This window comes from Lipophrys pholis (assembly GCF_963383615.2).
Source record: "Lipophrys pholis genome assembly, chromosome: 15".
Lineage (NCBI taxonomy): Eukaryota > Metazoa > Chordata > Actinopteri > Blenniiformes > Blenniidae > Lipophrys > Lipophrys pholis.
In genome coordinates this window covers 20,478,551-20,491,537 of record NC_137642.1, presented here as the reverse complement: position 1 = coordinate 20,491,537, position 12,987 = coordinate 20,478,551, and positions in this window count along the sequence as shown.

Here is a 12,987-nt window from a genome sequence, read left to right as displayed (position 1 = left end):
AGGGACCCTGGTCAACAGTATAAAAATGGCAGGATTTGACAGACTGACGGCAGAATCCCACCAAACTCCACCTCTGCTCCGACCAGGAGTCCAGACCTTCGTCCAACATGTGGGCTTCCAGCAAAGGTAAGAATTAACGCTTCACTGCTTCCGCACCAAACTGCGTGAGTGCAAACTTCATGCATGCAGATTTCTACCACTTTGCACTTGTTTTTATTGCAGTTTAGACCCGTTTGTTTTTCTCCCCCTTCATTTTGATATGGGATTAGCCTGCATGCTAAATAAGTTTACCTCAATCTGCAAAAGAGTTAGTGATTTTCTTTTTCTGGAATAATATTGCAAAGATTATTAATTACTTCAGTGTTGTGTACTTTCTGATAAATTTACTAATTTCACTGTTGTTGTTGTTTTATACTGCAAACTCCTTTAGCCATTAGCAAACAGTGGAAAACTTTTTTTCATTGTATTTTGAATATTGCATATATAATTGCAATAGTGGGATTGAATAACATAATAGAAAAACGTCCTCAATCCTAGAGTGATATATATATTTATATTTATAATCTTTAATTTGTTTATAATTCACATATTTGCTTGCTTTAAAAAAAACTACAGTGCTATGTGTTTGTATCTTACAAAAGACTTAAAAGTTACAATCAAGATTTTTTTTTTTCCAGAACATCTGTAGTTAGTTGTGTATACGTTTATTTTGTCATTTTTTTGTACCTTCTTACAATCCAATGAGGGTCTTTTGGCATAATCTGACAGTATTTGCTTCTAAAATACCTAGCTTGTTGCTAAGTAATTTCAAAACTGTTTAGATTGGGGTAACAACAAAAGTGTTTTTTTTTTTGTTTTTTTTCAATTTAGGTAAAGTATTCATGTTAAGTTTATTCAATAGAAATCTCTTGAATCTGAAGTCAATTGAATTGTATTAGTAAACCATACTAGTTAAAGGGCTGAATGTTCTTTCTCATCCGTCGAACTATAGGATTAATGTTTTAAAAGTGGTAAAATCATTCAAAAATAATGTTAAATATACAGTATTTGCCTAAGAAGGGTTGGGACTTCTCTCGTTAACTCTTCATTATCGTTAACCACTTGATTGATTCAGTTTGTCACGTGAAGGCAGATTTAGTGCACCGCCCTCTGGCGGCCACAGAGGGCAGCACTAAAGTTTTTCAGCTGTGTTTTTGTTGTTGTTGTTGTTTTTAAACTAGAATAATTGTTTTGTTGCACAAGAAATGTGATAGTAAGAGGGTTTATGGACATGATGTGGTCTTCCTCCACAGCTCACACCAAGTCCAAGTCCAACGCAGGGCAACCAGCTCGCAATGCGACCCGCAGGAGGAGGACCAGCTTCTCCAAGGAGAACGTGGAGCTGCTGCTCAAAACATTCGTCACCGACCCGTACCCGGGTATCATTCTGAGGGAGAAACTGTCCGTTCAGACCGGCCTGCCAGAGTCCAGGATCCAGGTAGGAACACCAGCTGAGTCAGCACGACACACACACACACACACACAATGTGAAACACTTTTCAACGCTGTGCAGCACTAATAAAGGTGAGAGTGTCGGCTCTCTGCTCCATCACTGTTTGAACATCAGCATGTCGTCCTGCGTCCCAAACTGAAGTCTACCTTCTCTCTCTGTGTTGCTTCAGGTTTGGTTTCAGAACAAACGGGCTCGCAGCCTGAAGGGCGGACTCAAGAAACAAGATGACGCCGAACCGGGGAATTTCCCTCTGCGTCCTGCTGTTGCCCCCCGCAGGAGGCAGCCGGGGGGCTCACAGCTCTACCCAGCCAATATGATGCAGAACGTGCAAAACCCCCTCTACTATGGAACGGGTGCCCCTCTGGCGTATACCTTCACTCAGAATCAGCAGGGTTATGTCCCTGTGTTTCCCCCTCAGGAGACCCTGATGGGGGGCATGACCAGCACCAACATGGAGGGCTCCTGGAGCCATGCCCCTTCAGGCACACCCATGTGGGGCCAGTCCTCCATGGTTGGGTCAAATGGCAACATGCCATACATGCCGGGCGGTTACAGTTCTGAACAGCCAGCCGTGCAGCAGGTGTACCAGCCCCCCGCCACCTTCGTCAGCCAGGTCTACCAACATGAGGCTCTCGCGACTGGAAGTGGAGACAACAACCCGGACAACCGCCTGAATGACACCCTGCCCAACCTGGACGACGTGCTGAGCGTGCTCGCCGACGACGGCTGGCCAGTGTCAGCTGGGCAGGGGGCGCAACCAATGGAGCAGCAGGAAGAGCAGCAGCAGGATGGAGAGGAGGAGGAGGAGGAGGAGGAGAAGCGAGAGGAGGAGCAGCAGCAGGCCAATAAGCCGTGGAATGCCGTTCCTCCCCCCATGCATGAGTTCAGCATGAGCGACATCCTGGATGTGCTTGGCGAGGACTGGCTGGGGCTGCCAAACAGGTGCTGACGGCAGCGAGCTCCCCCCGGCTCACGCAATAAATATTCAAAAATTATTTTAAATAATTACCCAATCCACACACTTCCCTAATTTATTCCACTTATTTAAAATCAAAACGCAGCACATACACTTTGATACACTTCCCACATTTATTTGGCCGTTTTGCACTTTTGCCCAGATAAAACACGCACACACACACACACACACACACACACACACACACACACACACACACACCCTTGTTGATTTCCCTCCCTGACCTTCCCTGTGTGGGAGTGATTTGTGGAGGTGGTGTCTGAGGAGCGCTCAGACGACTTTGTCCGCCTCACCAGATCGAACTTCATCACACAAACTTCCCCAGAGTCCAGATGTGGCAGATTGGAGATGAGATGGAACGTGGGTCACACTCCACAGCCACAAGGTGGCGCCTGTGAGCCGTGGAAGTGACGAGGAGAGGCTGTTTGGGACTCGTGACTGATTTGAAAATGGGATTTTTCAAGCTTTAAAGACCTATTGCTGTTGGAGTGCATTGTGTTTCTCATAGAAACTTTTTCTGGTTCATTTTGAACCCAAATTATGCAGAAACAAAATGTTTGTGGTTTCGAATCTGGGCCTTTCTGTGAGTTTTCATATTCTCCCCACGTGGATTTTCTCCAGGTACTCCAGGTTTCTTCCCACAGTGACTCTGAATTGTTTGTTCAGGTGTGAAAGTGAGTGTTTGCTCTGTGATGGAGTTTTGCCTTCTCCCATTGTCAGCCGGGATCCTCCTGAGCACCCCACAATCCCGAACGATGGGCGGCTGGATGAGCAGGTAGCCTGGGATGAAAACTGAGGTTGTGTCCGGATGTCGTGTCTCGTCCAGGGTTCTGCAACCTTTACGATCAAATAAAATTTGTCTGGAGCTGCAAAAACAGTTATCTAAATTATCTAAAGAAAATAAAATGTAATAATGATAATTATTAATAGTTTTTTTTCCTCCCCTTTTTTCATCTATTCTGGTTGTTTTAGCTGTTTCACCTTATTTAGCAGTTTTTAGCATGGAGATGAGACCAGTTTTGAAAATAGAATGCGAAATCAAAAATGTGAACAAAGGGTTTATTTACATTACATATTATTTAAATTACACGTGGCTCCAGAGCCGCAGGTTGCAGACCCTTGGTCGAGTCGCATGCGTTGATCACATGATCCACTGTAAGCATCCACACCAGCCAAAAGACAACAATTGCAATATGTTTGAAAAAAAAAAAAAAAGTAAAACTAAAACCAGGATCAGGTGTTTGTTTGCTTTGAGCACATGATTTGAAACGGCCTTCTGCGTTCCTGCCGTTCCTCACACGCAGTGTTTGTCCCACGTCAACTGGAACTGCGTCTTTGTTTCACTGCAGTTATTGCAACAGCCTGGAGGTGTGTTTGGAGATTCAAGTCACTTGTGACACAAGAATGGACGGTTTGCTTGTAACATGTATCATGGAAGAAAGTCAAATAAAGCGTCTGACCTCCATCGCCGTGGTTTGCTTCCTTTTTGTCAGGAAACCGGTTAGATTTGCATTTTTAATGTCTCCTTTCTTGTATTCTGTGATTTATTGCAAGTTTTTTTTTTTTATTCAAGTCTTTAATACTTCATCAGTGACTAAAAGTAACCAATTTCCCAGATACATAGTTTGCCACTTCTAATTTTATCTCTAAATTAGGATGTGTTGATAATGTTTGATGTTCATGTTGGTTTTTAAATGAAACATCTTGCAGCTAAAACATATAAATATTTTCTTATTCTTTTTCTAATCATCTGTTCTCAGTGGGTATCAGGCCTGCACATAAAAAAACACAACATTAATATATTAATGTTTAATTTCTTTTTACAAAACACCATCTTACAGTAAACAGCAAGGTTTTTAAATTCAATCATGTTAAATTTAGTGGTAATTTTGAGCAAACTGCATTCTGTGTGCTTAATTGTTCCCATCAGAACAGATCAGACACTTCAAAACCTGCAGGACATCTTAGTAAATAGAGTAAAGCAACAAAACGGGGTTGATTTGATTTAATTTAACACACACAAAAAAAATAATTTATTCAGTTAAATTTGTGGATAATTTTTGGCAGATTTTCTTCAAATTAACTTGGTGTCGCATTGTATTTTTTTTCATTGGGGAAATAGTATAAATTTATTTTATAGGGTACCAATCGATGTTAGTCAAGTATTGTACTTGATTTACTGAAGTTAAAACAATAAATAGTCCCCCGGCTAGCTCAGTTGGTAGAGCATGAGACTCACAATCTCAGGGTAGTGGGTTCCCGTGGGCTCACCACCTGCAGGAAGGTTCTTAAATGGTGCGATGTGATCTGGGTGACAGTGTTCAGACTGTCACCCCCGCGACCTGGAAAATGGAAGCGGAAGAAAATGAATGAATGAATGAAAACAATAAATACTGAAGTTCACTGAAACTCTAATTGTTGCCTGCATCTTCTGTCTCCGCCAGCAGGCAGGCAAGGTAGGAAACAATATGTTAGGAATTCCTCCTGCAATGAGACCCCCGGGCGTTGCACCAGAGACTGCTGACATTTGGTCTGTATCATTGATTTCAATGATCTCGAAACCCTGTCAGACTAATAGCGCACAAGAGACGCCAGGTACACGTGGACGCACGCAGGGAAATGACACATATTCCCCATTCAGATCAACTGCCTTTATTCATTCAGGTCTTTATTCGATCGCGTGATTTTATTTCATACTTTGAAAGAACACAAGATAAGACAATATATATAAAGAAAAAACAAAATACATAAATTCTGGTAGCTTCTTTAGGTTTCTCTTGCCTGGAGCCCCCAGGTTGTAGAGGAATGGCCCTGCGCCTGACAGTTCTCCACTAAAAGATGCTAAATATAAAAAGTGTTTTTAAAGGGTTAAAACTACGATAGAAAAAAGTCCCAGTTAATACACGGTGATGTAGCGTTTCTTTTAAAATCTTTCACCAGTTTGTGTGACATCATCTCGTGAACGTTATAGTACAGAGGGTCAAACTGTCAGGTCAAGATTAAAGAACCGTCCCATCTGCGTGTCCCAGCCTTGTTTCCTACCGAAAACACATTTTCCTTGACGGGATCTGCGTCCACGCAGTCCACAGGAAGCCTGACGCTCCCTCCAGCCGCGAAACGTGCACGTGTTGTTTGGACTGTTTGGGCCTCCTGCCTTCATCCCCGAGATGAGAGGAAGGGTGTCGTCCTTTTGTCGGCGTTTGACGTGGGTTCCTGTCCGCGGGAGAACAAAAAAAAAAACTTAAACACAAACACACAACGGGAGGAGACGGTTTCTCCAGCCGGCTGGACCGGGCCAGAGGAAACGCTGCTGACGAGCTGGTGTCCGGCAAGTGCCGGAGCTCCAAGTCCAACCGTGTTCCTGCAACCGTTTGAATTCGAGAGATGGGTTTAGTCGTTTCTGAAGGAAATTTCTTTTTGTTCCACGTTCAGCAGCACAGAGAAAGAATTTGATTGCTAATCTGAGCAGATCGGATAAATCCGAACATGCAGGGTGCAGGTGCAGATAAGAGAACGGGATTAAAAGCAGGACAAATTGTTTCCCTGCTATCCTAACACTTTGAAAATGAAAATCCCCCCGAGTTGATTGACTGATATTAGTCCATTGCGTCACGAGTTACTAGTTAGAAAAGCAGTTTGGGTCTTACTGTCATCGTTAGGTTGCTGTTGTTGTGCCGGTGTGTATAGTAAGAATAATACAATAACGGTCTGTTACGCAGTCCCACCACAGAGAGTACGGTTAAAATGTAGGCGGGGTTGTGAACAACACAGGTATGTGACGTCATCACGCAACAGTATTCACGGGAAGTTGCCGCCGCGGCTCGGGCGGCCGTCGGAGAAAAGGCGCGAGCTTCCATTCTCTGTGACACGGCTTGAAAACGTTCTCACTCCGAACATCAGCGTCCAACATCCTTCCTTTTCAGAAAACCTTCCTGTTTACAGGGCAACGTTTTGAAAACGAGCAAACAAACGTAATTTTCATTTTTGGCCACAAGTGGGTGCTGTTGGTCATTTTCCTAAACTGTAAATCATTGTTTGTTGTACAATATTCTGTTCGCATAAACTCCTCACAGTCTCTTGCTAAAAGGGGAATTAACCCGATGTTCCATATTCATCAAATCAATGGTGTGCGTTACTTCGCGTCTCTGCCAGACGTGATCTTCTGTACACCCTGTGAGCAGATCAGCTTCCATCAGCGTTTGTACGTGCAATTTCACATTTGTCTCCGTTCTTCTCTGTGTCAAAATTCAGCAGATCAGAATGTGAATCAATGGAAACTGATCTGTTTACTTTTCCTAAACGACAGCATGGCGATCGTGTCCAAGATCAGTCTGGAGATGAAGTAATGCCTCTCTCTCTCTCTCCCTCTCTCTCTCCCTCTCCTACAAGTGAGAAAAGTGTGTTTACCATTCTGAGAAAGCCAAGCCAAGTATGATCGGATCATTTTCACAGCTCCCACGCTGAATACGATGACTCAGTCGCGGAAAAAAACCTTTTCTGTCAGACCTTCTGTGTTGCCGTAAACAAGGTTTTCCTCGTCGTACTCTCATGTGAGGAATATTTGTGGCGCTACTCAGCTGCCTCTGTTTGCAGTAAATGCCTCAGCTTGCATCTGCTAGTCTTGACCTCGCGGTCAGAGTGATTGCTCAACAGAGACATTTCCTCTAAAATGCACTCGTTTACCGTGGAACCAGCTTCCACCATGAGCTCTAGCCTGTGTTTCAGGGTTTCTAAATAATATATTCATGGTGTGTGTGTGTGTGTGTGTGTGTGTGTGTGTGTGTGTGTGTGTGTGTGTATGTTTACGAGGTGTCCAGTGTCATCCTGGTATGGGCGAAATATTTGACATAACCCGCATTCTCCCATCCACGGGTTCTGAATATTTGTTTCCTTAGCTTGTGGACATGCAGACATACCAGAGAGTTAGTCTTGTGTTGTGTCGTTATTGAAAGTTTCACACAGCATTGAATTATTCAAATACATTCCTTTGCCATTGGAAAGTAATGAAACTCAAACATTTGCCAAATTCTTGAAATTTTGGGGGAAGAGCTTGAGAATAAAGTTTACATGTCAGACAGACAGATAGAAAAAATGAGTCGAAATGTTGAAGTCTGAAGTCTCCTGTGGACTTTAGATGTCTTTGAAGTTTATTATCTGGTTCCCTGTTTATCCCTTCATAAATGTGAGTCAGGCACATGATGTGGACTTCAATACACAAAATGTCTTGTACGTACAACAAATGCCTGTACCTGGACGTCAAAGCTCAAAATAGAAATCCCGCTGTACTGTCAACAGAGCAACCTGGGCTTTCTGGAGAGGCGTGATGATGAAAAATTATTTTCATTTTGAAATGGCAGAAATCACAAGTGTGTTTGGGAAAATAATGAAAATGTTTCAACATTAGACTCTTGAGTTCAGTTGAATAAGATTCATTTGAACTCGGGATGCACCTATACAGATGCCAGTGTCATGTTACAGCACCTACTAGTGGCCCATTTTCGTTTTCAGCGTTGCTATGTAAACGTGAACCTTTTCTGAAGCGAAAACGTCAACATTTTGCATTTTCACTTGAAACGTTGCCGTACAAAGGGGGTCTCAGGTTTAGAGGCGTCATTACAGGAGGCAGAGGGCAGGAAGACAGTGGAGGAGCACTGTGAATGTTGAGATGAAGACACAACAGCTCTTGAAGAGCCTGAGTGGGGACACAAGAATACGACCTCCATCATGGGTAAGAATTTTGTGTAAGTCAGAACCACATGATCAACTTCAACCCAATGTCGAGACATACAAGAAAATAAAGAGTCCTCCATTTCTTTGACTTGACAGCCACAAACAGTCAAATCCAGTTGAGGTCAGACCATGAAGTATCTGGGACACCAGAGAAGGAGAAGATGCAGTATTTTGACCCGAAGCTACTGGAACGGTCAAGGTGGTGGAGGTCAGCAGGTTGAGGATTCATGTTATGATGATGACATGGGCGGTGATGTTAAAGGAGACATTCCAACACAGAGGAAGACTCAAACCACAGTCAAATGATGGTGTCAGAAATTACAGAGAACTTCAATCTGACCATCATTTCCATCAAATTTCTCAATTATGAATTAATTTAAATATTGATAATTATCGCCCATTGTACTATCTTGTTTCTTTAAATGTTCCATCATGTTAAAATATGTTTCGTTCATCTCACTGCTGCAACCCAATGAAATTATTATTATTATTATTATTATTATTATTATTATTATTATTATTATTATTATTATTATTATTATTATTATTATTATTATAGTTATTGTTGTTGTTGTTATTATTATTATTATTATTATTATTATTATTATTTATTTGTATTTTTTGCTGGACCCTTAGCCTTAGATTTAAAGCATCATATTACTTATATCAATACCCAGGGCTCTTGCTCTGGGCAACAAGGCCTGAGCCCACAGATTTAAAGCCACAACAAGTGATTCTGTCATGATCGTTCATGTAGATTATAAAGTCAAAATGTTGACAGTAACTTGGATGTGACATGTCATATGACAATATGCTAAAATAAATAAATAAATAAAAATAAGAAAACCATTGGTGAGACTCTGTTACAGGTACTTTAGCACTGCTCTTCTAGGTTATTCCCAACATAACATCATATAGAAATGTTCTGATTCCCCAGATAACGGCCCCGCACGAGTGTTAACAGGCCGAGGCTTGAGTGATGGTCCTCAGCTGCTGGCTTTTCCAGGGATGAAGTCTGGCCTTCACTAAAAATACGGCCTGTAATTGAGCCGAACCCTCGGTGGGAGTCCACGCCGCCTCTAATTTAGGAGCTCATCTGAGCGCTTTGTGATTGCATTGCGACGCTCTCGCTCGTCCAGCGCCTCACGCTCGGTTTGCACTTCCCACACTGTGATTGATGTTGGCCACTGACAGGAAGTTTGTGTGTGTGTGTGTGTGTGTGTGTGTGTGTGTGTGCTTGGATCGGCTCACTCGTATGTGTGTGTGTGTGTACTATAGGATCTGAAAGATAGGATCTGGTAAGTGGATAGGAGACGTGAGAGTTTGCATTTGTTTGCCTTTCCTGAAATAGAGCAGCAGGCAGGACAGCCGGCCTCCGTTATCAGACAGACGAAATACTCCCTGCTTTCCGCCGTTGTTCGTCGTCTTTATTCACTAAATGTTTCCTTCCAAACACGAGCAGATCCGCCGGGGGGGGGGGGGGGGGGGGGCACGCAGAGCGTCCTGCATTAGGAGTCCACAGGTGAATGTGCAGTGCACCTCATCCAAGCCTCCCACCTCTAAACTTAGCTGCACACAGAAATAGGCGCTTGATATTAAATGTCACGCACATGGGAAATAAGGTCAGCCGCTCGCTAATGAACACCCGGGCAGCAAAGCCTTCAAGTTCCTGCCAGCGCCAACCCGCTCTGTCGCGGCCTAATAAGCGCGATACCGCACACGAACGGAACACGTCCACTCCGACAAAGGTACGAGAAAGAATAATGGAGGCTTCACATTAAAGCTCTGCCTCAGGAATATAATGGGAATGTTCTTGAATTAGCTCGGTGACCGGAAGAGTGAGGTTACGAGATAAAACGCTTGCTGCAGACCACAGCGACAGTGAGGAAGACTCAGAATTAAACTTTGTTACACTTTTATCAGCACTGCTACTGCGTGAGCACCACGGCCACAGTAAATAGTTCTTCTGCACATGCGCCACTTTCTGGACAATAAAAACTACATTTGCCTCCAGAGTGTGATGACTCCCAGTGTATGTCCTCCTGAGACTTGGTAGTTTTATATAGTCGAGAGTCACACGGAAGAGCAATCCAACTTCATTGTTTGTCCACATGAATGTCCACATACTCGCCATTGTTAATGTTTGTAGCGTTTTATTCTCTGTTGTTGTGTAAATGTGAGGAGGCGTTATGCAGCATCTCAGTAAATCGGGCCCTAAATAAGGTAGACAACTACAAGTAAAGCAGTTACTTTTTAATTTCATTCGCAAAGTAACTCCACTACAAACTACTATAAAAGTGTGGAGCACATGCAGGTTATGGCAAAAAAAAAAAAAAAAGGCTTGTGATGACTGAAGGTAACCTTTTCATTTGTATCCGAGTGATTGATGTGGACTGTGTGAGGTCCTTCCATCAGCGGTCATCCATCCTAGCAGGGTGAGATCTCCTCTTCCTCCTCCTCCTCCTCCTCCTCCTCTTCCTCCTGCCCTGAACACAGGGGAACAGGGAGCGGTGTCTAAAATGCAACACCTCCAGCGGTAGTACTACATGTATGAGGTAATTGTTGCTTGGTCATGTGAACTGCTGCAGCAGCTGTCAAGTGTGATGATAGCAGGAGAATCACCGGTCCTCCCTCCGCCTGCAGCCGATTGGACGGCTCGCAGCCACCTAGGGACCATCAAACAAGAGACGAGGCTACAGAGACACGGAGCGCAGCGTGGGATCGGAGGGAGATGAAGGAAAGAAAATTATACTGTACAATATAAGTCAGGTTCACAGGGAAACTGTACAAATGGATGGGAAAGCTCTTATGTGTAAGAATGTGTGTGAAACAATTCTTTTAATTGATTGTACTATTCATGTCACATATTGAACACGCCCTACCTCGACATGAATTCTCTATAGTTTGTCTCTAAAGCAAACATTGCAAGCCACTACACCCCTGTACTGCTCTGTGACTCAGGTATAATATATGATTTTCCTTCCCATTCACGGGACTGCATCTTGTTCTTTGTGTTTGCACCACGGTGTGTTTTACTGTAACTGCAGGGCTTAACCAGACAACGTGAAAATAAACAACTTTTCTCACAATAGATGTTAGAGGTGGTGAAAATCCACACATTTCTCTTTTAAGTGAAAGTATAGATACTTTTGTAAATGCAGAATCATCGGCTCTGCTGCTCATCCCACAAATGCATTTTCCTTAAAGAATAAAAGGAAATGAAAACGGCTTTTGAATGGTTTAACATTTAGTGCCCAAATGCATTGTTACAACTCAAACTTTCTACTTTGTTTTGGTAGTTCATATAAAAAAATGAAATGATATTTTCAAGGGCAGATAATTCTCTAGATAGTTTTCTTTATGTGTTGCTTATGTTAATGGAGATACAAGAAAAAATCTCAAAATATCTCAACTCAAAACTGACAGTCACACACCTGGTGCAAATAATAAAGGAAAAACATTATGCAAACGTAAGAAAAGCCTGAACAAAGAGGAGAATGAACGTCAGTACTGTTTTATGGCGCCACCTGGCTAATATCTGTTCACAGTATGTCGATTATTTACATTTCATTTAGTCGCTAAATATAGTTTTCTGGGAGGATTTCTGGGCAGGTGTTCCTCGAGATACAATAATCCATCTTTTTGTTCTTGCTGAATTATCATCATTTCTCAAGTCACGCTGGTTCTCCTGCAGCTTTTCCGGACCCCTCTGAGGCCCCTGACTTTCAAGAAATCTGGCCCAGAGTAAACAGATGAGAAGAGACAGACAAATAGTCTGCACGTGTGCCCGAGCGTGTTCCTTCCTCCACAAAGAAAAGATTATTAAGACGGCTTTAAGCCCCTTAATTCACAGAGACAGGCCACACCTGGACCACTGCAGCACAGAGGTCGAACCTGAGCACCTCCTCTTCATATAAACACACACACACTTCTCCTGCGGCGCCTCCATCTGCAGCACACACACACACACACACACACACACACACACACACACACACACACACACACACACACACACACACACACACACACACACACACACACACACACACACACACACACACACACACACAAACAGAGTGAGGATGGATCGTCTATTCACTTCCTCAGCTGCAAAGTCATGTGAAAAGCACCCAGACAGGCTCCTAAATTTAGCGAGCTTTACGACTCGGACTTGGGTTACAACATGTCACAATCTAAACAAACAGGAGGCGACGCTGTAAAAATAAACACGCAGGTTCTACTAAGAATACCACGTCAGCCGGATGATCTTCACGAGTTGCGTTAGGAAGGCTGAGAAACCGAAGTGGTTTCACATGTTTGATTTCTACTCGAAAAATAATGATCGAGGTGATTAAGTGTATTCGACAAGTTTAATTCTCACTTAAAATCAGCAGCATATTTGATTTAACACTTAATTAAATTCAGCATCGGGAAGAAAATGTATTCATTTGAAAAAAACATTTTGCAGGCACTGGTAAACAAACTGTCAGTTAGATATTCTCTAAAGCAAAGAAACAGAACACAGCAGTGTTCAATGTTATTACAAATTGGCAAGTTAAATATCATTTTAAATCACATCTTAAGATTTTTTATAGACTTATATTTGACTGTTTTTGGTATGGTCGCATATGTATTTAATTCTATTCAGTCCTAAATACTTTTTACTTTATAGTCTGTGTTTAATTTCAGCCATTGTTGTTGTTTACATCAAAAAGCGTTACTTCTTCACTTGTTGAGCACAGATCAAATCATTACACCACCTTGTGGTAGGATTTAGTATTACAAG